This window comes from Felis catus, chromosome B2, assembly GCF_018350175.1.
Source record: "Felis catus isolate Fca126 chromosome B2, F.catus_Fca126_mat1.0, whole genome shotgun sequence".
NCBI lineage: Eukaryota > Metazoa > Chordata > Mammalia > Carnivora > Felidae > Felis > Felis catus.
Genome location: NC_058372.1, coordinates 102156345 through 102183081, shown reverse-complemented (window position 1 = coordinate 102183081; position 26737 = coordinate 102156345). Strand labels below are relative to the sequence as shown.

The 26737-nt window shown below is 42.2% G+C and overlaps 1 long non-coding RNA gene across 7 annotated transcripts; it reads left to right on the top strand.

The window, feature by feature from the left end:
* The first annotated feature begins 842 nt into the window (after window positions 1-842).
* Window positions 843-26592, top strand: LOC111560515. Of its 7 annotated transcripts, none has more exons than XR_006598190.1 (7): window positions 14509-15372; window positions 17148-17315; window positions 21111-21376; window positions 21719-21782; window positions 24322-24792; window positions 25448-26294; window positions 26403-26592. It is a non-coding gene; the product is annotated as an uncharacterized LOC111560515 (long non-coding RNA). The 7 variants fall into 7 exon arrangements; XR_006598187.1 differs by adding an exon at window positions 16716-16799 and having other exon boundaries at window positions 24322-26294; XR_006598185.1 differs by having other exon boundaries at window positions 14513-15372; window positions 24322-25606; window positions 26073-26294.
* The last annotated feature ends 145 nt before the right edge of the window (window positions 26593-26737 follow it).

The window sequence follows — 26737 nt, the reverse complement described above, 5'->3', positions numbered from 1 at the left end:
GTTCTGGAGTTCTGTGGTTCTAGAAAACAGTTCTTACAGTTCGTTGTCAGAAGAGAGAAATGCTGCGTCTGGACTGCAGTTACCTAATGGCAGGTCTCTGCATTCTATCCCTGTTCCTGGAAATGTGAATATCAAGTATAGCTGGCTACAGTTAATTAGATCATCTCGCTTTACCAAGTGCTGAGGGATGGAGTTTGGATTAGAAGCCAAACTTGTTGGATTCTCTAAGCACGAATGTTCTTGCATGTTTAGGTCTAAATTTCCCAAATTCATTTGGCAGTACGGTATTTTTAAACGTAGATTATAGTGATAGGACAGCAACTGGAGCTCATGAGAAATAGACTTGGATTAACAGAAATCATAAAACAGTCTCAAGAAAATGTTAATTGCGACTAGAAACTATCAACATTTGATTGATTTTTTTCAAACCATGCTGCTAAATTTTATCACTCTGATTTTATTTTGTTTTATTTTTTAAAGTTGATTTACAGGGGTGCCTGGGTGGCTCAGTCAGTTATGCGTCCGATTTCAGCTCAGGTCATGATCTCGCGGTTTGTGAGGTTGAGCCCCAGGTCAGGCTGTGTGCTGACAACTCGGAGCCTGGAGCCTGATTCTATTTCTGTGTCTCCCTCTCTCTCTGTTCTTCCCTGCCTATACTCTGTCTCAAAATAAAGAAATAAACATTAAAAAAAATTTTTTTTATGTTATTTTTGAGGGAGAGGGAGATAGAGTGCAAGAAGGGGAGGGGCAGAGAGAGAGGGAGAGAGAGAATCCTAAGCAGGCTCTGCACTGACAGCGCGGAGCCCGATGCGGGGGCTCCAACCCACAAACTGCGAGCCTGTGACCTGAGCCAAAGCCAACAATCAGACACTTAACCGACTGAGCCACCCAGGCTCCCCTCAACATTTGATTAATATACAGATATCCAATTGCTATGAATACTGTTACAAATACAGGCTGAAATCATAAAAAGAGATACCACCGTAAACTAGTGATAGTGATAGAAGCAAAGTGTGGTACCAGCTGCTGTAACCTGTATAGCAATGACCTCACATCGTATGCTCTGTGTTCTATCATCCTGTAAGTGACTACTTAATATTCTTGCCACACGGCTTTTAAGAAAAACTAACACAAAAAATAAAAGCAGTTATACCTGTGTTTGATATTCCTCTCATACGTGTTCTAGGGTAATTTGAGAGGAACTCAAATTGCTAATGCTGAGAGGGTTTGTTTTGTTTTGTCCTATAGAACACCCATTGATGTCTCACCGACCACTAGGAGGGTTTTGCTTTGGTAAAAGAGAAATTGAGACATATTAAAAATTTTTAGAGTTTATCTGAGCACACGTTAGTTTAAATCGGGCAGATTTAAGCCAGAAGTGGTTAGGAGTGTTCTACTAGTAGGAGCTAGGAGGATGAATTTTATAGAGAAGACACAAAAGCAAAGCAAAGCAAATATTTGATTAAGTTGTTGTCTTATTTGGGAAAGCCTACTTGGCTGTTTGTGACTGGTTTTCCTTAGGTTTTGATTTCTTAGCCCTGAGATAGTTACAGGCTATGGTTTTGGGTTGCTTACTTAGGCTGCTAAGGCATAAGACCCACCTCAGGCTAATCGCCTCCTTGTTTGATTAGTTTAACAACTTTAAGATTTTGGAAAAAAAGAAAAACACGTGAAAATCCTTGTTTTATTCAATTCATTGTTGATTAAACAACTAGTGATTTTTGAAACCTATGTGCCCAGTCCTGTGTGCAGGCTTGAAAGAATGACAAAACCCACCTGGGACCTAGTGTATTTTTGCTTTCTTATACTTGGCACATTCTGCTAAATATATTTATTTACATCCATACGACTCCCACTTTGGACTCTGAACTTGTTGAGGGGACTGTGATTCCTGGTACATAGTGGTGAATAACAGATGTTGACATGAACTGAACTGAATTCTATCTTGAAAAGAAGTACAATCTGGTTGGTTAAAAAAGATTTGTGTACATAAGACATTCAGAGAGATTCTTTTAATAAAATAAAAGGGTAGGATAACACGCATTTTTTTTTTGTTTTATTGACTAAATGACCCTTCAGGGAACTTCATCCTGAATGGGGCCTACAGGGACTTAGAGTCATAGAGGAAAAAGACAGCCAATTTCAGGTAGGCAAAACAGTAGTGCTAAAATTTCACAAAATTTATGTTCTAGTTTACTTGGTTCTCTATACCTTTAATTCTACAGAACAATACTTTCATGGTCAGAAGGAAGATGCTTATCCTTAACCAACTACTGGACTTTTCTGGCTGGTCTGTTTTTCAAAGTATACAAAGATAACAAGATGGCCCCCAGTAATCCCCATTTCCCAGTATTCTCATCCTTGTGTATTCCAGTCCCTCACGGAATAGAACTATATAAACAGCAACAAACAGTATAAACAATAGAACATTGGAAAAGTGGTGGCTTCTGAGGCTAGGTCACAAAAGATAGTATGCCTTCACCTTGCTCCCTTGGATCACTCCCTCTGAGGAAAGCCAGCTGCCATATTGTATGGACACTCAAGCAGTCTTCGGGGGAGGTATGCATGGTGAGTAAATGAGGCTACCTGCCAACAACCAGGCATGTGAATGGGCCATTCTGGAAATGAACGTTGAGCTCATACAGCCTTCAGGTAACTGCAGCCCTTATCAACATTTTGACTGCAACCTCCGAGAGATCCTGAGCCCAAATCAGATTTCTGACCTTCACAAACTGTGGAAGATAATAGATATTTACTATTAGCTTAAGCTGCTAATTTTGAGGTAATTTATCATTTAGCAACAGATCATTAATATACCTACTGATACACAACACCAAGATCCCTGAGGATCTTGTCTTAAAATACATATTCCATAAAATAAGGCAAAGCTTTCTTGATCTTAATTAATCTCATGCCATTTCTTGCCAAGCAAGTATTTTCCCCTATCGATCTTCTTCCTTATTCTGTTTATGGCTATATACCTGGAATCCCTTTCCACATTTCTTTTCTGGCACACTCTTTATCAGATTTCAAGACCCAGTTTAAAGAAGCCAGTCTATCACTTAGGATTGACTGTATGTGACTAAAGAACCCCAGTTAGCAATTACTTAAACAAGAGTCATTGTTGTAGTTGTTGTCCTTTATGTAAAAGAATACTGGGAGTAGTCCATTCATTCTGTTATAATAAGTATATTATAAAAAATCTTGTAGACACAGTTTCTTCTAGCTTACTGTTCTGAATGTGGGTGCCTTGATTAAAGTCTAACATGTCAGTCAGAGCACCAGCCTTCACAACTTATTCCTGGTAGCGAAATGGGATTTGGAGGAAAAAAGAGGTGAAATACGTGCATTAGCTGTTTTAAAATAAATTTTCTTAAAGTGCCACTCAATATTTCTCTTCTAAATCACTGGCCATCAACTAGTCACATGGTCACACTTCATCTACAAGGAAGGCCGAGAAATGACTCCTTTTCTGACTGGCCCTATGCCCCACTAAAATTTGGGGATTCTATTGTTATTGAAGAGGTGGGTAGGTTCAATGGGGTATGAATGTGACCGTGCAGTAGACAACAGCAGCCTCGGTCATATCTTTCCTATGTCCCTTGTGGTTCTTTGCATCCTCCACTGGGTTCCCACAGTTTTTATTTTTTTATTATTTTTTTATTATTTTTTTAACATTTATTTATTTTTGAGGCAGAGAGAGATAGAGCATGAATGGGGGAGGGTCAGAGAGAGAGGGAGACACAGAATCCGAAACAGGCTCCAGGCTCTGAGCTGTCAGCACAGAGCCCGATGCGGGCTCGAACTCACGGACCGTGAGATCATGACCTGAGTCGGAGGCTCAACCAACTGAGCCACCCAGGCGCCCCTCCCACAGCTTTTAAATGCCTTATTGTGGAGACTCATTTGCCTTTAACAGCCAAAGGAAATAATAAGGTCTCAGTAAATGTGTGTTGAATGATTGTACAACTGAATAAATGCTGTGTCAACTTGGGGTTCTGAATCTTACCTTCCCATTTCTTTGAACTTCTTAGCAGAAGCAGTCACCATTAGTCTTTCTTTCTTTTATTTTTAAGTTTTTTTTGTTGTTTGTTTGTTTGTTTTTAAGTAATCTCTACACCCAGTATGGCGCTCAAACTCACAACCCTGAGATCAAGAGCTGCCTGTTCTTCTGACTGAGCCAGCAGGCACCCTCATTAGCATTTATTTGTATAAAAATTGCCCAGAACAGTCGGACAAAATGCCTGGTCTCAACTGGTCAATTATTAATCTAAGATCTTGTTTACGGTGAATTTCCCAGGACATTGTTTTTGACAGGAGAGAACTCTTTAATCTTGCTGTAGGACAAAAAATTATAGCAAAGTGTCCATTCTGTTAAATCACATTTCTTTGGTCATATTTGATCACGAAAATGTAATTCAGAATATGAACTTCATCTCAAAAACTACAAAGACTCTCAGAAGAGTCTTTGCAAAAACTACAAGATTCTCAGAAGCTGTTAGAGGCATGTCAAGCAGGTATAACTCTTTAGGTTAACAATGATGGTATATGGGAACCATTATAAAAATGTTTTTTCTCTTTGACCCAGTCATTCTAATCCTGGAAATTCATTCTAAAACAAAGAATTCAATAAAAAACAACAACAAAAAAATCCATGCACTAGATGTTCCTTGATGTATTATTTCTAGTGCAGTAGCAATCAGTTGGAAGCAAATAACCTAAATATTCAATATTCGGGAACTGGTTTAGTTATGCATGGTGCTTTGATACAATAAAAGATTGAGATAATTATGAAATCGTGGCAAAGGGACATGACATTTTGCTAAGCAAGAGGGGAAAAGGGAGTATGAGAGGACATGCTCATGTTCATGCAAAATATGTGCACTGAGAAAAACCACGATAGAACCAAAAATGAGAATAGTTTGGTGGTGAAATTTTTAGGTGATTTTTCTTTTGAAAACGATTTCCTTTGATATTCTTTTGTTGTTTTGACATAAACATATGACAGAAAATTCTGTGCAAGTGATAGCTGAATCCTGTAACAAGCTAGTGGGTGACATGCTACTTCTTTAAAGGCTGTGATGTGTTTCTGGTGGCCGGAACAAGGTTACACTAAGAAACTGTTCGACCAGTTCCCTGGACATTCTGCTTTTCAATTTATCCCATGATCCCAGCTCTGTACTTCCATTTGATGAGGGATAGATGGGGGGTTATGAAATGAATCATTAGTTAACATTCACCCTCTCTTCCTTGAAGATAAATTGTATGTTGATCTTTAGAGCTCGCAGCTAGTCGCCCTAGATGTGGGTAGAATCACACCTTCTAATGCTAATGAATGTAACTTCATTAGCATTGCTTAGCTTAAATATGCATATATATATATGTATATATATATGTATTTATTTATATCTAGAGAGAATTTTTTTCGCTAGAATTATTTTCTTTCCTTTACCCAAATTGAGGTTCATACTGGTGACCATTTCGCTAAAGAGTGACTAGGATAAACGATACATCTTGTTTGACATTGTTCTTTTTTTTTTTTTAATTTAAAATGATTTATTTATGTAATTGAGAGAGACAGATACAGCGCAAAGTGAGGGGGGGGGGGTGCAGAGACAGAGGGAGAGAGAGTCCCAAGCAGGCTCTGTGTTGTCAGTGACCATGAGATCATGACCTAAGCCGAACCAAGAGTCAGGCGCTTAAGGGACTGAGCCACCCAGACGCCTTGCTTGTTTGACATTATTCTAAAAGTTGATAGGATTATAGAATTATGCCAGAAATTGAGCAGTTGATCGCTTCAAGGCAGGTAGCTGACATCTCAAGATGTTCTCTTTTCTCCAGTATGACTCAACCGGTCACGAGAGTAGGGAGTGTTGTTTATAGGAGACATGGTGGCATAGTATGACTTTTTAAAATAATCCTTTTATTCAGATATAATTCAGATACATGAAACTCACACCTTTTGAAGTATACAATTCAGTGGATTTTAGTCTATTTACAGAGTTGCACAACTATCATCACTATCTAATTTAAAATATTTCCATCATCCCCCATAGAAATTCTATACCTGTTAGCAGTCACGCCTCATTCTTCCCTGTCCCCATCCTTGACACCCACTTACTTACTTTCTATCTCTCTAGAGTAGTTATGGGCTATGTGAGCACTGGCATAGACACTGGATTGATTCTATCTATAATATATATCAATCTATATATACATACATACATGCATGTACATCCGTATATGTACCTCTATATGTATGTATACAGAATTGAAAGAGAGATACTCTTTCAGATTACAAAAATATAGACACACGCAGGCATTCATGTACCTTCAGGTATTAAAGATAGCGTCAGATCCCACAGGTTAAGGGCTCAGTCCTACAAGACTAACCCTTCCCCCGCCCCCAGCCTCAAACAACAATCGAACATCCAGATTGTCATCTGGGCTTCTGACCAACTGGCTGTAGATCAGAGGTTCCAATGACCCCTTCCTTACATTCGATTAACTTGGGAGAGCAACTTGAAGAACTCTGAGGAACATTTTATTTACTCAATGACCAGTTTATTATAAAAGGACATAACTCAGGAAGAGGCAGCTAGAAGAGATACATGGGGCAGGGTATGCGGGGAGGGACTTGGAGTTTCCATGTTTTTTCTGGATACAGCACTCTCCAATCTCCAAGTCCTCATCGACCTATAAGTTCCCTGAACCCCATCCTTTTGGGGTTTTATTACATGGGCATGATTGACTAAATCGTGGGCATTGGTGAATGAGCTCAGTCTACAAACCCCTCCCCTCCCTGAGGTCAGTGACTGGGGCTGAAAGTTCAAAACCCCTCTAATCCCAAGATTGGTCCTCTAGCAACCAGTCCCCATCCTTAAGTGATTTCCAAAAGTCACTTCGTTACCATAAACCCAGGTGTGGTCGAAGGGGGTTTGTTATGAATCTCAAGACACCTTTATCACTCTTATCACTTAGGAAATTCAAAGGGTTTTTTTTTTTTTTTTAAGAGCCCTGTGCCAGAAAACCAAATATATATTTCTTACAAAAACAATATCACAGCAACGGAACCAGCCCACTCGGGTTTGAATTGTCGGCAAGTCGCTTAACAGCTTTGCTCCTGTGTTTTCCCACTTTTAAAATGGGGAGGATAATAAAACCCACACCATAGGATTGATAAGGTTAGATGTAAAGAACAAAGAACAGGGGCGCCTGGGTGGCGCAGTCGGTTGGGCGTCCGACTTCAGCCAGGTCACGATCTCGTGGTCTGTGAGTTCGAGCCCTGCATCAGGCTCTGGGCTGATGGTTCGGAGCCTGGAGCCTGTTTCCGATTCTGTGTCTCCCTCTCTCTCTGCCCCTCCCCCGTTCATGCTCTGTCTCTCTCTGTCCCAAAAATAAATAAAAACGTTGAAAAAAAAATTAAAAAAAAGAACAAAGAACAATGTCTGAGGCACAATAGGGCAATTTATTTATTTTTTAATTTTTTTTAACGTTTATTTATTTTTGAGACAGAGAGAGACAGAGCATGAATGGGGGGAGGGTCAAAGAGAGAGGGAGACACAGAATCGGAAGCAGGCTCCAGGCTCCGAGCTGTCGGCACAGAGCCCGACGCGGGGCTCCAACTCGTGAACCACGAGATCATGACCTGAGCCGAAGTCGGACGCTTAACCGACTGAGCCACCCAGGCGCCCTGACAGTAGGGTGATTTAAATGTTAACTCTTCTTACTGGGGAAACCACATTTCTCTCCTGACTCAATTATTTGACCAGGTTTGGAAAGTAACTATTGGCCCTGATTAGTGGTTTACACGTTAGAGTAACTCAGCTTGGTCTCAGTGAGCCACGGTTTCTTTCTTCTCCACTCTCTCATGATCGCTATTGCCTCATGATTCCTGCTTTATTACCTTTTCTGTGGTTTACTCTGGGTTCTTCATCACTCCACCAAATCCCAGCTCTTACTTTCTATAACCGGTGACAAAGTCTGACAGATTCGACAAGTCCTAATAGAATAGAGTGTCTTCATAGAGTACAATGTCAACCCTGGTTCTGAATCAGCCTATGGTAACAGGGCTACACGTCACACAGCCTGGCTACACACACACACACACACACACACACACACACACACACACGAAGAAGTATGAGCTTGGCAGAAACTCTTGTGGCTTCCGAAAAGAGGGAGGTATAATTTTCAGGCAAATTGCATGGAATGTCTGATACAGTCTCAAGACACGGGGAGATATTTGCTCTATTGAGAAAAGCAGAATACAAATTTTTATAGTGCAAAACAGTGGGAGAAAATAATAAGAAAATATACAACCTAAAAAAACAAAACCCTTTTTGATTTAGGCAGTAGAATCAATATTTTTCCTTTCTAACCTTTAGTATAATCAAACTCTCTTTCATGTGCAGATACTACTTTTTACAATGTACTTTACAGTTTCTGAAGTCTAAATAAAAGTATTTTTTAAAATGTAGCCGTTTCTGGGGCACCTTGGTGGCTCAGTCCGGTAAAGCGTCTGACTTTGGCTCAGGTCATGATCTCACGGTTTGTGAGTTCGAGCCGCGCATCGGGCTCTGTGCTGGCAGCTCAGAGCCTGGAGCCTGCTTCCGATTCTGTGTCTCCCTCTCTGTCTGCCCCTCCCCTACTTGCAATCTGTCTTTCTCTCTCTCTCAAAAATAAACCTTTCAAAAAAATGTAGCCATTTCTCCATCTATGGAGACATAAACTATGTACAAAGAAAGCAGGGAGTGGTAATAATCACTTAGATAATTCAAGTTGGGGTTTCTACCGTTGAGGAAGAAAAAAATATTTGAGATCAGATTTATTGTGTTGTCCAGTCCTCTCCCTCTTTGCTAACACAATTATAGAGTCTTTGCCGTATTTATTTTCATGAGCGTGGAGACCATATAAAGTCCTTGGTTCACCCTGCTTGCCGTGACTCTTCAAAATAGAGTTTAAAAAAAATCTATCTACTTAGAGAAATCTATGACATATGGCTCTCTGGTTTATTTTCCAGCTGTTTTCTGTTAACCTTGACTCTGAGAATCTTTTCCCCAAATAATTTATCTATCAAGGCAGGATGCAGGTCAGTGGGGAGTTGTACTTTTGGATGTGAGGGTGTTCAGGCACAGAGTATGAAAAGAGAGCAGGATTATTTCAGCAAATTATAGATGGGTGACTGTTCGTAATTTTCAGTTCTTCCTCACCCATTCTTTTCCTTCTCCCTTTTCTCCTTTGCTTTTATCAAACTTTCACATCCTCTCTGTTCTGCCCCCATCTGAATGATTTGTATTTCTGGAATAATTCTGAACCTCTGTGGGCAGCACCCCTTTTAAAGTCACAGGATCACGGAAGCAATTAATTACAAACAGCAGGCTCTTACCTGATGTCTTCAGGATGACTTTTAATTATGCTAAATGCCCTACTTTTCCTAATGAGGATGTTCTGTAAACCTGAACATGGTTTTCCCACACTGCGCTTGCAGACAAACCCTGTGTCCAGCAGGGCTGCTGTTGCCTGCCAGGCCAAATCCTTTCTCTGCGACAAAGCCTGCCATTGTGTCCCCCACGCAGCCCCACTGATCTTTTCCAAAGGGCCTTTTAAAACATGTGCACATTTATTTCCATTCCCTGATGTGCTGGACTTAATAATAGCCAAAGAACCATGGTAACTTGCCTGGACTCAACGTTGTCTAGTGTTTTCTGAAAGCCATATCTGGCAGCTGGACTCCTGTGTGTGTGTGTGTGTGTGTGTGTGTGTGTGCGCGCGCGCGTCCAGTTGGGGGAGGGTAATCTCTGGTGCTTTTGTTGGAGGGTGAGGGGGGAATAAAGAGCTTGAAGAAGTGACAAGGTGTCAGTGTCCTCCTGACTCAGCTGTTCAGGGGCTTAATCCCAGCCCACAACTGGATGTCCTAGGGATTGAGGGAGACCGTTCCTCCTGGCTAGTTTCCAACTGTTTCCAAATGCACTTGAGAAAGTTCCATGTGATTTTTTTTTTTTTTTATGTAGCACCTGCTCTAACAATCCCAAAGCAACTTTTTTCTTCTCCATTATACTGTACATCTGTTATTTTGCTGACATGGAAGCCAACATAACAATGAGATTCATTACTTGCCCGATAAATTGATCCCGGCTAAGCTGAAAGACCCCAGAGTACTCTTCCAGCATTTATCCAGTGGGAGGACAAATTTTGAAATCCCATCTGTAAAGACTCTCTCCAGTGAGACATGTCATTCAGATAAGCTTGTTTCACTTCAAGGTTGTGATGAGATGAAATTAGAAAGCTGAAGGATGGGTAAGATGATGAGAGGTGGCTGGGAATCATTTTTTACTTTCTCGTAAGCAAAAGCAATTCTGGGGAGGTACTTTAAAAAAAAAAATCCTTGCATTTTCTATCTGCAGAACAATTTTAACAAATGAAGGCCTTGATGGGATGACAGTTACTTTCTCCCCACGTCGTCCTAATAACAAAAACAAAGAAACACTTTTTTCTCTAGAGCTACTTTTTTCCCTCCTTGGAATAAAAAAAAAAAAATCTACTTTATTGTATTGGGTAGGGTGGGGATGGGGAAGGAAGGAAGGCAATTTGAAAACATTCTTCCATGTTGAAGCACCCATTTCAGTTCAGCCCTAGACACTGTGTGAGGCTAAACACATCTCTAAATATCTAAACACATCTCTAAATCACTAAACACATCTCCTGAGAGAAAGGAAACAAATAAACTGGTTAAAGGGGCTCTATGGCTGGAGGAGCTAAGCGCTCAAAAGAGATGCTGATCGTAGAGATGAAGAAAGTTCTTACCCCCGTTGGGAACTTCAAATCGACAGGATCAACGTAAACACCAAAACACAGCCAGTTTATATGGTGTGGACTCTAACTTAGAAAGGATTTTTTGCTTTAAAAGTTTGCTGCAAAGTGGTTTAAAAAAAACTGATGAAGCTTTTCTTTTTCTCTAGAAATATTGTTATGCCTAAACACTGTACAACGAATATAAACCGAGGGCCTATTAGGTTCAAAGAATTATGCTAGCCGATGCAGGGAATAAAGAGGAATAAGAGGGCCTTTCTGAGGTGCAAGTCCAGTTAACAAGATGAGTTAAGGCTGGAAAGTTCAAGCTGTGTTATATTTTATAACTAACCCACAGAGATCTAACATCTAAATGTGATTTTAACAGTACAATTAACATTTATATATATATATATATGTTAATTGTATTAATTAATTGTAATAATTAATTGTATTTGTATATATAAATTGTAACCTAAAACATCATCATAAATATTGTTTCTCTGTGAAATAATTTATCAGATCATCAACAGTGGTGGAGGGGAGGACAGGGGGAGAATGTTAATAAGAATGGTTTGTTCTCCGGACTTCTGGGGAGATTTCTCATTTACTTTGCTGATGGTGGTTATGAATGTCTGAAAGTTTGAAATTTGGGAGTTATTTACAAAGCTTTGCGATATTTATTTCACGAGTTCTTTCAACAATTATCTATGGAACGCCTAAGATATAAGCCATGCCTAGGCACTGGAGATACAACAATGAACAAAGCAAAATCCTCACTGTCCTGGAGCTAAAGTTCTAATGGTAAGAGATGATAAATATATGAATAAGTAGGTATATGACATGTCATATGCTGATAAGATTGATGGAAAAATTGATTACATGAGGAAAAAAAGGATAGTATTTTATATAGATGGTCAAAGAAGTTTTTGGCATTCAAACAGACACTAGAAGGAAGCAAAGAAATAAGCCATGCAAAGATTTTCAGAGAGAGCATACCAAGCAACAGGATCAGGAGGCGCAAAGGCCCTGAGGCAGGAGTGTGCTGGAGTGTGAAGAACAACTTGGAGACTTGTAAAGTTTGATCAGAGTGAGCCAGGGGGAGAGGATTAGGGCACTGAGGTTTGAGAATTGGGCGATGGGAGTAGGATTAGTCTTTAAAGTCATTATAAGAACTTTGGCTTTTACTTGTATTTCCATGGAGACATCGAGTGGTCTTAAACAGAGGAGCACCACGATCTGATTTCTGTTTATTTAGATGCCGATGATTTGGGCCAAGGTGGCAATGGCAGAGTGGGAGGAAGTGGGCAGAGTTTGGAATATTCTGAAAGAAGATCCAATAGCATAGAAGTGGAGAGTAGTAAGAGAAAAAGAGTGATGAATAATGGTGGTTTTTGGCTTAAGTACCAGGAAGGAAGGAGGGAAGGAAAGGAATAGTGGAGAAGATATAAATGAGAACCGAATCCCAATCTCCAAAGTGCTCTCCCAAATTTCTGAAAGTGACGGTAGTCAGACCCCCACATGACACCATTCATGCAAGTGTCTCAGGGCACACATCCACATGCTTGAGCCAAAGCAGAAAAGGCCTTCCTACAGAGCTTAAGTCATAATGGAGGATGGAAGATCCATTTTAAATGTTCAGTTATTTCACACACTGCGCGGGTTAACAATCCATAAACTTTGATTTATATGAACTTCATTTTCTGGTAGCAGAAGAGAATGACATAATAAACAAGTAAATATATGATATGTCAGGGCTTACATGTCGCTGGAGATCTCTGCTCATCTAGTCCCCTATACTCTAGAATAAGAAAACATTCCTTTTTCACAACTTAATTAACATCAAGACTAGTGCTGTCTGATAGATACAAAATGCGACCTACGTGTATAGGCCGCATATTCATTAAGAAGGAAAAATAAATAAGTAAAGTCAACTTACTAGTGTATTTTATTGGGGCGCCTGGGTGTCTCAGTCAGTTAAGCGTCTGGGTCTCGGTTTCAGCTCAGGTCACGATCTCACGGTTCATGGGATCAGGCCCCGTATTGGGCTCTGTTCTGACACCGTGGCACCTGTTTGGGATTCTCTCTTTCCCTTTCTCTCTGCCCCTCTCCCACTCTCTCTCAAGACAAAGAAATAAATAAACTTATGTAAAGAGTAATATATTTTATTACAGTGTGTATTTTATACTGCATTTAACTCAGACAAGGGATCAGTAGCCACATATGGTTAGTGGCTGCCATCTTGGACAGCATTTAGATTTAGACAGTTCACTAACTTGGAGTCAATTCTTCCACACTTAGAAACCACAAAAAACAATTCAGCTCTTCTTAGATCTGGATAGGTTCTCCTTTCCAGGTCTTGTGTCAAAAAAAAAATTTACACGTATAAAATTTAGATACCATATTGTGAGTCAAAGCTACGGTTCAGTTGGTGGTCACTGAAAAACAACCAAATGGAAACACACACTTTCCCTTTTCCAACTTGTCTACCTTCGGGGATATATCTTTCAAAGTTAGTGCATGTGTGTATACGTTTGCATGCACGTGTGTCTGTGTATGAATGCTCACTCACATGTTTGTCTACATATCTCTGCGTTCTTGTGCAAGATGGGTGGCCTCGTGGTTTAAGGGAAGTCAGAACACCATGGAAGAATCAATAAAATTCCTGGCCCCAGGACGTAGCAGAACGGGACTTCCTGATTGCCGTCCCAGTGTAGAGAGACCAGGATAATTATCTATGATAAGTAAAAGCTAGGTGTCCATTCTTGAAGTATATGGGGATGCATCCTTCTGAAAGAGAATGAGTCTTGAAGCTCTGTAACTATCATCATTAGCTATAAAAAGTGTTTGTGGCCAAGAATATATATATATGTATATACGTATACATATATGTATATACGTATACGTATATGTCTATACATATACGTATACGTATATACATATGCATATATGTATATGTCTATACATATACATATATGCATATACGTATATGTATATGTGTATATATATATATATATTTTTTGCAACACGGGACATTTAATGTAATGGAAACGTTAGCCTTAAAAACAAAACTATAATCGTTACTTTGAGAGGAGAATGTTAAAATACAGGATCTAGAAAAGTGGACTGGGTGGGTGGTGAGGAAAAACCCGAATGTGGGAAAGTATTCAGAGAGGGAAGTGAAAGAGCAAAGCAAACATACCCTACTTGCTGTTGTGCCTGTTTTGCCCGAGGTCAGTTCTACCCCAGTGCCTCACCACATGCGGGGGAGTGTGTCTGTGGGGACCTAGACACTCACCCTTCACCCCAGAGAGGGCAGGATAAGAGGGAGTGCTGGTGAGTCTATTTCTTACACCTTCCACCAGCTAGAAAATCACAAAGTTATGGCCATCCTTGTTTTTATTTGTTAAGAAAGTTTTTTTTTTAATGTTTCTTTATTTTTCAGGGAGAAGAGATGAACCGTGAGTGCAGAAGGAACAGAGAGAAAGAGGGAGACACAGAATCCGAAGCAAGCTCCAGTCTCCAAGCTGTCAGTCCAGAGCCCAACGTGGGGCCCGGACTCACAGACCATGAGATCATGGCCTGAGCCAAAGTCAGACACTTAACAGACGGAGCCACCCAGGTGCCCCTTTTTAGGTTTATTTATTAATTTTGAGAGAGAGCGTGCGCGAGCAGAGGAGAGGCAGAGAGAGAGGAAGAGAGAGAATCCTAAGCAGGCTCACGGTCCGCACAGAGCCTGACGAGGGGCTCGAACTCACAAACCGTGAGATCGTGACCTGAGTCAAAATCAAGAGTCAGCCGTCTCACCGACTGAACCACCCAGGCTCCCCTTATGGATATCTTTTTACAAAAAATGTAGTGAAACGTATCAGCCTTGCTAACTAGGTGACCACACTGCTCAGAGAAGGAGAGTACACATTAGGGGCCTGATATTCTCCACCTTGCCCTCATTTATCTATGTTTGTTTCAAAGGGTTTTTAACTTCACAGATGATAAACAAATACATGTTCACTGTAAAGGGAGATTATATATGAACCCAGTTTACAGACAAGACCACCGAGGTTCAGGGAGGTTGACCAATTTGGTCTGTGGGTAGAGATTGGATTGGAAACTAAGCTTTACCTCCCTGTAAGAGCCTCCTGACTGTCTTAGATAAGCTCTGGGTATTTCGATGTGAAAGAAGGGGGTGGAATGAGAGCTACTTGTGTAGAGTGGGGACAATGAGAGGTATGGCCAAGGGTCTTGGGGGATGGGAATGACACATAACACCTGTCAGTCTTCTTGCTCTCGCCTTCTTTGTGTGTATGTTTTGGTAACAATCATTGTCTTGGGATCTAAAAAGATAACAGACAGGACCTTCTTTTTCTTTTTTCTTTTTCTTTTTTCTTTTTCCTTTTAGAGAGAGAGCACTGCGAGAGGGAGAGGGGCAGAGGGAGAGGAGAGAGAGAATCCCCGGTGTGGGGCCCGATCCCACAAACCTGGGATCGTGACCTGGGTCGAAACCAAGAGGCAGATACTCAACCCTCTGAGCCACCCAGCCTCCCCCAAGAAAGGACCTTCGAGAACTCTAAAGTAGTGTAGGTAAGAATGCTGATCATAATGTGTAGTGTTGGACAACTGTATGAGTGAAGAGTAAAAAAGTGGAGGCTTTGAACGGGTACTGGGCAGCATGTAAGTGACATCTCAGGGGAGGGAAAGAACACTCCAAAAGACTGAGCGGGAAGTTGGGAGCCGCTGGAGATAGACATCCCAGATTGTCTGTGCCGCCCTGGTCCTGGCCATTTATGTTTCGGCTTGTTCAGCAGGTTGTCACCGAGTACTCCTCCAGTCAGATACTGGGTTGGTGCAGGTAGTACCACCATGGACCCTGCGATCCCTGTCCTGGAATTAGGCAGCCAGCCATCAGGACAGCAAGGGCTTTTGGGCCACTGAGAGGCTAGTCTGGGAAGCAGGGTCTGGCCCTAGTGAGGCAGGTACAGTGAAGTATATACATCGCTGGCCATGCCACCGAAGTGAGTATGTGCGAATCATTCACACCGGGAAAATCCAGGACACTTTTAAGAAGAAGCAGGTGATCCCTTTTGCAACAAAACAATACAGTCCCAAAAATGTAAACAGAGCTTCTAAGAGAGTACAATGGGAGAGTAGTTATTTATCTTTGCTTCACTAAAAGAAATTTCAACACAGATTTTCTTTGAATCTGGAACTGTCACAATGCTCTTGAGCATATGTTCAGAGATGACCAGCCATGTGATTGAGGACCAGATGGAAAGAGCCCATGATACCGTGTTAGGATTCACTGTTAAAGATCATCAGCCAACGGGCGCCTGGGTGGCTCAGTCAGTTGGGCGTCAGACTTCGGGTCAGGTCATGATCTCACGGACTGGTTCGTGAGTTCGAGCCCTGCATCAGGCTCTGTGCTGACAGCTCAGAGCCTGGAGCCGGCTTCAGATTCTGTGTCTTCCTCTCTCTCTGCCCCTCCCCCGCTCCCTCCCTCCCTCTCTCTCCCTCAAAAATAAATAAACATAAATTTAAAAAAATTAAAAGATTATCAGCCAAGAAGATAAAGGATTTCTGGGAAGACACTTAAGCCAGTGGGGTCAAAGCAATGCAACGTGCAAAAATAAAACTTCTATCAAGTTTCAGTCATTTGAAAACAAGTTATTTTCAAATTGGGCACCTGCAGATATGAGGGTATGTTTATGTCAAGCTAGAAGAATTTTGAAAACAAAATTGTAATGCATATAGTCCAAGTTTTCTCTACTTTCAAATATATAACCCTTCTATAGAATTCGTCTCTATGTATTTAATAACCTCTCGCATATTGCAACAATATTTTTGACTATTGGGATTTAAATCCGTTTCTCTGATTTGAAGCTACTCTCTCCTGTTTTCTGCCCTGTGTTATTCCTTCATTTTTGAAGAAATACAGTGTGTCAGATCTCAAAACTCTGCCAACGAATTGGGACGGTCCAAATGGTCAAGTAGAAAAAGACTCAAAAATGAAAGTAAGAAAAACTCTGGTCTCCTCTCAACTTTATCACTACTTAGCTCTTTGAAAAATGACTTACGCTTCTTTTTAATTAAAATAGAGCATGTGATTTTATAATTTCTAATGATCTGAAACAGTTTCAAGATCCTACCGTGTTAATCGACTGTTTCAGATGCTGTGTTTAGGTGACAGTGGGTGGGTCAATATTTACATCCGAGCATAGAGTTCTCTCCTTCCCAAAAGGTTCCGGAGGAAATCCAAATTGCAATGGACAAAGAGTACCAGAGGTGGAGTTTTAGTTTCCTTTTCTTTTCTTTCTTGGCATTCTGCTTGATTTCCTAACTTTATTCTGATTTCTTTGAAGCCATGTTGACTGTTCTTGCTGCCACGGGAACACTTATCAGGAACCCCTTCATTATTCCGCCGAAAAAAAGTTTATTGCACACCTGGATGCCTTCTACAACTATTCTGATGAGACTCTGGCACACGTTATTCCCACATTTTCCAAGGCTCTTCAAGGCTCCAAGCCCTGGTATGTGCTGTTCCCTTTCCTGGTTGTTCTCTACAACCCTTTCCACCCTTGAAAACCGCTCTCGAATATCACTTCCTCTGCAAAGCCTGCCAGAGAACTGCCATTTTTGCATGCATCACATTGCACGGTAATTGTTTGTTTACACATCTGTTTCCTCAACTAGACTCAGAGCTCCCTGAGGTCGGAAATCTTCTCTTGTTCAACTTTGCAGCTTCCTGTTGGCTGCAGGGAAGTCCAGGGCCAGAAAGGTGACCCACCCTAAGCAAGTATGTGACCCTTCAGCAAAGAAGGTTTCCTGCCTTCACGTGGGCCCCCTCTTCTCCCTCCCTTGGTCTCACTTATCTTATCTACTTCTAATTCCTGTTATCTGACAGCATTATTTACTTTGTAATTCATCTGAAAAACATTTTTTCAAACAAGGTAGCCGGTTTCATACGAAAAGAACTTATGGATTCCCAGGGCTTGCCTTAGCACTTGTCCTTGCAAGACATAAGATACTAAATAAATGTATATTAAAGAAGGGATGTATTCCTAGCAATATTTGATTGCGACTATGGACCAGGCGCTGTCCTAGCAGGTTATATGTCTTTACTCATTGAATTTTCCCACTCCAGGGCCAGATGCTGTTATTATTCCCAGAGTAGATATAAAAAAATGGAGGCTCAGAAAGTTTAAGCAACTAGCACAGATTCCACAGTTTGCAAGTAGCAAAGTCAGCATTCAGACAATGGTGATATGACAGGAAAAAGCTAGTTTATTTCTCAACTTGAATTATCCTCAGGATTTCATAAATAAAAGTTATGCATGGTAATTTAATACCTAAGGGCCACGGATCAGGTACACTTTTGGTTTCGTACACAGGCTGATGTGTGGTGTTTTTTTCCTCTGTTTTGCAAATCTACATTTTATGGGAGTTTGTTTGGGAAAACGTCCTCCAGGGCTGCTATGCTTTACGCATCTCTGGAAATATGGACAACAGGAGGCACCGAACTGAGTAGCAAGGGGTCTGTCTCCTATGAAACGTGTGCCGAAAGCAGCATCTCAAACCTCCAGATGATGCAAAAGAGTGTGGAATTAGCAGTAGATTTCCTAATCCTCTTTTTTTTTTTTTCCAACATTTATTTATTTTTGGGACAGAGAGAGACAGAGCATGAACGGGGGAGGGGCAGAGAGAGAGGGAGACACAGAATCGGAAACAGGCTCCAGGCTCCGAGCCATCAGCCCAGAGCCTGACGCGGGGCTCGAACTCCCGGACCGCGAGATGGTGACCTGGCCGAAGTCGGACGCTTAACCGACTGCGCCACCCAGGCGCCCCATCCTAATCCTCTTTTTAACATAGGCTCCAAGATTTCTTAACTGACTGACTGAAACGTTTTAAGGATCCTGAGTTCTGGCTCTTTGGGTAGAGCGGGGCCTATTGTGGAGAAAAGGTGAGAAGAAAGTTTCCTTCCCCTTTCTTGCCCCCTGGGTCAGCTCCCTTAAGGAGTTGTTGCTTTTCACAGTCTCCTTCGTCTTTCTTCCACTTCTAAATCTCCACTCCTGTTTCGAGTCATTATCACTGGAGTGGCTCTGTGCCTCAGTTTCCTCCTCTGTAAAATGAGAATAACTGTGGTAACCACCTCACAAGGGAAAAATAGGAGGCGCAGGGTACAATGGGAGCTGGGCAGGGGCTGGAAGAGAACCGAAGGAAGACAGGATGAGTTGGAGACAGTAGGTGCAAAAGCTCAAAAGCTTTTTGAGTAAAGGAGGTGATGGGTGGGAGAGGGCTGGGTTCTTTCAAGTAGGGTTCCTGACCTAAACAAGAACAAGGCTGGGCCGCTTCCAAAGCCCTATACTTACTGAAGCCGAAAATAAAGAATGTGGATCCTGTTCTGATGCAACCGAAGGATGCCCACGGGGCTGCTGGGGTAGGCTAGGGGAAAGAAATGTTGTCCGTAATCCCCGTTCTTGGGTAACTACCAGATTGTCATCCCTACTGCACAGACGTTCGGAAGGTGCCCTAGTACAATGACATTATTATACTCTGCACCTTTGAATCATTCATTGGATGTTTTCCTATGATGATCATAGACTTTCACCTGTGCATTTGTATATCTACTAGTGTATTCAGGAGGGGGATGGTTGGCCACACACCCCCAGATGCAAAAGCAGAATGACCCTGAGTCACCCTTAGGAGAGGCAATGTTGGCTAGTTTGTCGCTATCTTGACCAGAGTTTCTCTGCAGTAAAATTGCAGCCTAGACCTAGGAGGGACCTCAAGGGTCATATAATCCCTCTTTGGGCTTCTCAACCATTACAGACAGATAAGGAAATTAAAGCCCAGGTAGTGATTTGAGGACTTGAGTAATGGAGAAGTTTCCATCTCCAGCTTTGTTTGCCATTAGTTGACCAGTTGACTGTAGATGAATCTTTTTTAAAATACTAGAATGGCTTTTTCTAAGTGCAGTGAATTTTAAAAACTGTTAATCTCCTACCCCTGCTTTGTAAACACTGAAGGGCATGGATACATGCTTTGCAGATGGCTTTGTTGTTTCTTCAGTGAAAGGAATTTTCTAAATGACCTTCTTCAGGCCAAGCAGGCTGAGTTTAAAGACAAAGCCAACTAACATCATTCATCTAATTGGCATCCACTCATCTACTCAGAAGGGAGGATTGTCACTGCAAGTCAAAGATAGATGGTGACGGCCTCAGGCATGACACGGTAGACTGTGGTTGCATTTGAGATGGATGGAAAAGCCCACTGGACCAGAATTACCTTGGATACTTACAACCCCCAGAGATTCACCCTTCTTAGTTAATGAGCTAAACGTTTGTTTGTTTGTTTGTTTAAGTTTATTTATTCATTTTGAGAGAGCGAGAGAGTGCGTGCAAGCAGGGAAGGGGCAGAGAGAAAGAGGGAGAGACAGAGAATCCGAAGCAGTCTGCACACCACCAGCACAGAGCCCAATGAGGGGCTCGAACCCACAAACCGTGAGATCGTGACTTGAGTTGAAGTCAGACGCTTAACGGACACAGACAGCCGCCCAGGCGCCCCGTGAGCTAAACTTTTTCTAATAGAACCATCTCTAGGAATGCTGACCTGCTGTAGCTCTATCAACCCCTTACACCTCAGTGTGACTTTGTTGAAAGTAGACGACGAGAACCAACCTGACTGAGGAAATGGCAGCAGGAATGGGGAGATGATGCCACTGCTTTGTCCTCCCCAAAGGCATCCAAGGGAAGGATCTTATTATTTCATGGAAAGGAAAGCACGATTTCGGGGAAACAGGATATTGAAGAACAATAACAGCAAAATTGGGTTATTTTGCTATTTCCTCAAGATACAGGTAGGATTACTGAGCTAGACAGAAAGAAACACCATGTAAATATATATTTATTTTTAGTGTCTCCTTTTCCTCTTTCTTCTTCTTCTTCTTCTTGGGATCCCCAAATCAGTATTTTCTAAGGAAAACCCCTGAATCCCAAGTGACCAAAAGCTCTGCTCGGGCTAAAAACACAGACAAAGAAAATTAGTTATGAGCTGTATCTACTAAGAACAAAGATATTTGTTGGGGCTCCTTTCCCACAAAAAAGGTTGGGAAAATTTCCCTACTGTGAATAAAGATGTTTAAAAACAGCTTTATGGAGATATAATTCCATACGATACTCCCATTTAAAGTGTGTTTGAGTTTTGGTATGCTCTATCATTAATTTTTAAAAATTATCGTAAGTTATATATGGCATACTGTTTGCCATTTTAACCATTTTTAAATGTCCATTGAGCAGAGAGTTTTAATATTTTTTTTTTTTTTACAGAGGAATTCTGTGACTTCACACTTGCTCAAAATATGAATCTGAAAATACAATTAATCTATGGAATATAAAAAAGTCAGTTGAAAAGACTCAATGACATGGACCCTTCTGTAAGTGAGCAGCAAAGCATTAACTGGTCTTAAGAGACTTGCATCAGCAGCCAGGTACCTTGCGGTTCCCGGGAGTTCTAGATCCCAGACTCCCTCAGCACCATCTTCCCGGAAACACTGCTTCAGGGTCATTACCACAAAGAGAGAAGTGTTCAAAAGGTGAGAGTTTCTCATAGTTTCACAATAACTCTGTCTTATTAGAGTGTTGAGGAAAGTCTCTGGATGATTCTGAGTGGCTCTGGCTAAAAGCTGCGCTATCATGTGGTTCTATTACTCAAATTGTTGATTGCCATTGACAACCATTATCTGAGGCTTCCTTGTTTCAAGAATTCACAGTCGCATAGTTTTTACGCTTTGCCCAAGTTTTTGGTTGAAAATAATAATAGGTAACAATTCCTGAGCACTTCCCAGATGCTGTCTTAAGTGCTTAACATGCATCATCTCCTCTAATTCCTACAACAAATCCGAGAGGAAAATGCCTTCATTATCTCCTTTCCACAGCACAGGAAATTGAAGTTTGGAAATATCCAGTAACTCGCTGGCCCAGTGTTATGTCATATGGTTGGTAAGTGGCACAGCCAGGACTTTGACCCAGGCCCCAGTCTTCCTGGTAGGTCAAGACGCTGAGCTGGAAAGACAGATTCCAAGCGAGATCTTTGCATCGCTGCTCCCAAGTACCAGCTGTGGAAAAATCTGTAACTTTTGTTACAGACAGGTGCATTGGGCAAAGTCCGAGCCAAGCTGGCCCTGAGGTGTTATTGTTCCTGCCCTCCAGGGGCTTTCTTTCTTTTTTTTTTTTTTTTTAATTTTTTTTTTTTTTAACATTTATTTATTTTTGAGACAGAGAGAGACAGAGCATGAACGGGGGTGGGGCAGAGAGAGAGGGAGACACAGAATCAGAAGCAGGCTCCAGGCTCTGAACCATCAGCCCAGAGCCCGACGCGGGGCTCGAACTCACGGACCTCGAGATCGTGACCTGAGCTGAAGTCGGACGCTTAAGGGGCTGAGCCACCCAGGCGCCCCCTTCCTCCAGTGGCTTTCAATCCGGGAAGAAAGAGTGGTTCTTTAACACAAGGGAGGCTCCAACAAGTTCTAGACTACAGCTACCCATCAGGTCAGTTGGGAGAAATTTTTACAGTTTAAATTTCTTACCAACTGGATGAATTTTTGTCCCAGATATAATGATATGCAATTAAAAACAGACCAAGGTAAAAAGACACATGCTATATCTTTTTTTTTTTTTTTTAAGTTTAGTTTGTAATTTCTGATATTTGTAGTAGCTGCTGAGGTAGGACGCCTTCAGGGCTCCTTAGTAGCTTTGAGGAAACCACGCTTGCTCCACACCCCAGTGCAAACCCACCTCCTCCCTCCCTCTTCCCCCACTATTGTAATGAGTCTGTTTACTCGGGACACTTGAAGCCCAGTTTACAGGGCTGCTAACTGAAGCCCAGTTCACTTAAGGGCTGTGCGCCTCTCTAGGAGAGATGTCAATTATTGCTTTGCAAATTGTATCAACTTCTTGGCCAAATGGCAGTCAGCTGTCCATGTGGACACAAGATGAATTATGCAACTCAAGAAAGGTAGAGGTATTTGCAAGAGCAAACTTTCAAGGAACGGAACAAACCTGCAAGTGTAGCCTTTGTTGCCTTCATCTTTCACAGCAGCAAACGACCTGATACTCAAGAAAGGTATAAATCCTCTTTTGTTCCCCAAACCTATAGACTATTTTCTAAATTGCTCCCTCACCCTTTTAGGCATTGTGTGCCTCTATCTTTAAAAAGCGCTGAAGCCTAAATGTTATTCTATTTTTCCTTAAAAAAATTTTTTTTTAATGTTTTACTTATTTTTAAGACAGAGAGAGACCAAGTGTGAGTGGGGATGGGGCAGAGAAAGAGGGAGACACAGAATCTGAAGCAGACTCCAGGCTCTGAGCTGCGAGCACAGAGCCCAACACGGGGCTCGAACTCACGAACTGTGAGATCATGATCTGAGCTGAAGCTGGACGCTCAACCAACTGAGCCACCCAGGCGTCCCTTGTAAATGCTATTCTAAACTGTGTTACTTGTAAGAGTACTTTTAAAATTATTTTTGCTGCTGGGGAGCCTGGGTGCCTCAGTTGGTGAAGCATCCGGCTTAGGCTCAGGTCATGACCCCGCCATCTGCGAGTCAGAGCTCCGAATCGGGCTGTGCTGACAGCTCAGAGCCTGGAGCCTGCTTCAGATTCTGTGTCTCCCTCTCTCTCTGCCCCTCCCCTGCTCACACTCTGTCTCTCTTTCTCTCTCTCTCTCAAAAATAAATAAACATTAAAAATAAATAAAAAAATTATTTTTGCTGCCAAAAGTAAAGTAAAAAGTGACTTTGGTGGCGGTGAGGGGGACACATTATTTAATCATGTATTTCGAAACCAGGGATGAAAAAGAAATAATCACTACAGGAAAAATATTAAGTATTTACCTAAGATGGTTAGGCTAGCAGAACATCAACATCCTTGGTTTTCAAAGTGTGGGCCTTTGCCCACCTGCTTCAAAATCTCTTTAGAAAATAAGCAAACTCCACCTAAGACCACCTGAAGTCGAATCCCTGGGAATAGATTGCAGTTATCTGAATTTTAAAAATCCGGCTTCCATCATTCTTTAGTAGATTGTAGATCTTTCTGTTCTTTATTGATTGTAAATAACGTGCTGGAACATTCGCAGCCATGGGCAGCCGGGCAGCTGAGATTTTCCCCAGTGACTGTCTTTGCTGGCCCAGTGGGGTTTCCTAACCCTTTGTGTTCTATGCACCCCCCTGGGAGTCTGGTAAAGCTATGGATCCTCTTTTAGAATAATGTTTTGAACTGAATAAATAAAACACATAGGATTACTGAGAAAGATTATATTGAAATGCAGTCATCAAGGAAAAAAACGTAATACGTGCCTTTCAAAATGAATATACAAAATAATAATGCTTAGTAGTATCTGTAATAACTAACAAAGTTTCAAAGCAGTGATGAGCATAAATGAAATTCTGACGTTTTTAACCGCGGATGTATCTATGCTTCTATTAATGATATCTCTTTCTATTACTGGTATTGCTAACGATTGGTTTATTTCCATGTAAAATAGAAGAAAATGACTTGAGCCGAAGTCGGATGCTTACCTGACTGAACCACCCAGCTGCCCCTGTGTACCTCCTGAATTCAAACCCCAGCTAAGGACTTCTTTTCTTTTTAAATTTTTATTTATTTCTGAGAGAGACAGAGGCAGAATGTGAGCAGGGGAGGGGCAGAGAGAGAGAGGCAGTCACAGAATCCGAAGCAGGCTCCAGACTCTGAGCTGTCAGCACAGAGCCCGACGTGGGGCTCGAACCCATGAACCGTGAGATCAGGACCTGAGCCTAAGTTGGATGCTCAACTGACTGAGCCACCCAGGGGCCCCTAGAGATGTCTTTTCTAGAAAGAGATAGATGGTAAGCACATGAAAACTTTTCTTGCTTCCCAGTTAAAACCTGCCACTCCTGAGAAATTTCTTCCTAATGAATTAGAGAAAACAAAATCTACTAAATACAGCACATGGCAAGGAAGCAGACACACAAAGGTGCTGTTCTTATTTGCCTTGAAATTGTGTTGGGTGCTTGACTTCTTGGAGACCTCTTACCTTCCCCACCTTACAGACAGGTGTCGGATGGGAAATCTGGACACCCGGTGGGCAGTTTTTCCTTTTGGACCATTCATTCCCAAGATCCCCGGAATAAGCTAATTCCTCTATAGCTTCCCACACTGAGTTGCTAAGGGTGGAAGAAGATTGCTTACATTACGGGGGTAGAAGCTTAGTCCACGGCCCTACAGTTGGGGCGTCTGAAACAGGCGTGTGAAAATAAACCATACACGCATTTATTTTTAAAGCCTCCCCCATAGCCACAGCATATCGGGATTCGTACCAAAGGGCCTTAACTACTGGTGCGTCACTCCATGATGGTGAATGAAGTGCTCAGAGCCCAGAGGGTCCATCTTGTAGATGAGACCTGGGGCTGCCACACTTGGCCCCCATCAGGGTGCAGAGTTGCCGCGGGAATGTGGGTCCTTCAGTACGACCTCCGCTATTCCATTGGAAGTGACCATCAGCGCCTCCTGCTGGTGGGGTTGTTCCCCCCGGGCAGGTGAAGGCACAATGAATTGGGCACCAGGAAACAGGTTCCAGGCAGTGATGCTGACAGACTGTGTGACCGCTCTTTTTTCTATCCTGCCTCCAGTTCTTCAGCTAGAATCCAGAGGGTTCTATTAGGCCCTCTCTTACGCAGTGGTCGTATTAGCTGGCTAAGGCTGCTGCCATAACGTGCCACAGACTGAGCACCGGAAGCAACGGAGATTTATTTTCTCACAGTTTTGGGAGCCGGAAGTCTGAAATCAAGGTGACAGCAGGGCTGGCTCCCTCTGAGGGCTGTGAGGGAAGGGTGCATTCCAGGCCTCTGTCTTCTCCCTGTGTGTCTTCATGTCCTCTGCCCTCTACGCACGGCTCTGTGCTCAAACTTTCCCTCTTTATAAGGACAGAAGTCACACTGGATTAGGCCTCACCCCAGGGACCTCACTTAGCTCCATTACCTCTGTAAAGGCCTTATCTCCATATAAGGTCACATTCCAAAGTTCTGGGGATTAGGACTTCAACATAGGAATTTTGGGGTGGAGTGAGGGCGCATCATTCAGCCCCGTAACTGCCATCTTTCAGATCTCCTTTCTATTAGACGATCTTAGATATTAGATAAGTGTTCAGCCCCCCTGTAGGTGTAAGGATCAATTCTGAGACTCTCCCACAGGGAAGAGCCAGGGCACTGGTTCCTGAGGCACCCTGGGGACAGCTGCTCTCTCTGTCCTTGGCAGCTGTCTGCAGTGGCCAGAGGAGACTTGTCGGGAAATTTACTCCTCACTTCATAGGGAAGAGGCTAGGAAAAGGTGACTTTCTCCTTTGGGAATCACAGACGGAGCAGCGGGGAGCACAACAGCCATCATTGCCAAAGGCAAACCGAGAAAATCTTCCCTGTGACAAATCCAAGAACAGCTCGATTTAGACTTTGTGCTGGGGGAGAGGCAGACGACTGATGAGTAAGTTTCCCAGCCCAGGGGAGGGTCAGAATCCCACCTGACCCACACCCCTGCGGCCCCACCTTAAATACACAGAGCTAAGCAACTCTTTTTTTTTTTTTTTTTCAGGAGAGTGCCATCATGGAGCCCACGCCAGCTTTCCACATGCTTACCCTGGATTTTAGCAGTAAATTGTTGGGTGTTCACATAGTGTGTTATTTACTGTATGGCACTTTATCTGTGTTTATAAACCATAGGCTTGGTTTTCCTGCCAACTTCAGTGTGGGATCATTGAAATTAAAAAGAAAGAAACCAAGTGCCAAAGTCTGCAAGTCTCATCTGTAAAACAAAAAGGGGAAAAGCAGCTGAACTGAATTTCTAAGTAAAATATGTTGTATCTAATGTAAAACGATTCTAACATCGTTTTCGAAAAGAATCCTAATGAGGAAGTGTCTTTTCATTAC